General features: G+C 42.0%; 1 protein-coding gene across 3 annotated transcripts in view; it reads left to right on the forward strand.

The window, feature by feature from the left end:
- The window catches only part of NMT2 (N-myristoyltransferase 2), a 50825-nt gene that overhangs the window by 15011 nt on the left and 35323 nt on the right, over positions 1–491 (forward strand). The window lies entirely within an intron of this gene.

The following is a 491-nucleotide window of genomic DNA, read 5'->3' on the forward strand; positions in this document are numbered from 1 at the left end:
AAAAAAAAAAAAAAAAAAAAAAAAAAAAACAGAGTCTCACTCTGTCACCCAGGCTGGAGTACAATGGTGTGATCTCAGCTCAGTGCAATCTCTGCCTCCCAGATTCAAGTGATTCTCCTCCCTTAGCCTCCCAAGTAGCTGGGATTACAGGCACGTGCACAGTACACACACAGCGAATTTTTTATGTTTTTGGTAGAGATGGGGTTTCACCATGTTGGCCAGGCTGGTCTCCAACTACTGACCTCAAGTGGTCTGCCCACCTCGGCCTCCCAAAGTGCTGGGATTATAGGCATGAGCCACCACGCCCGGCCAACTTTTTTTTCTTTTTAAAACCATCTACAACTCTGCTGTTCTGAGCCACCAGTTTCCTTGAGGCTCTTAAGCCACAAATCTGTCCCTGTTTGTCTCTAGATAGCTGAATACTTTGAATTTCATTTTCAATTATATATAATGTTCTTAAAGATATGTAAATAACACATTTTTAAAGCATT

The sequence above is a fragment of the Sapajus apella genome, unplaced genomic scaffold, assembly GCF_009761245.1.
Source record: "Sapajus apella isolate SASKATOON/1434 unplaced genomic scaffold, GSC_monkey_1.0 scaffold53, whole genome shotgun sequence".
NCBI classification, from domain to species: Eukaryota; Metazoa; Chordata; class Mammalia; order Primates; family Cebidae; genus Sapajus; species Sapajus apella.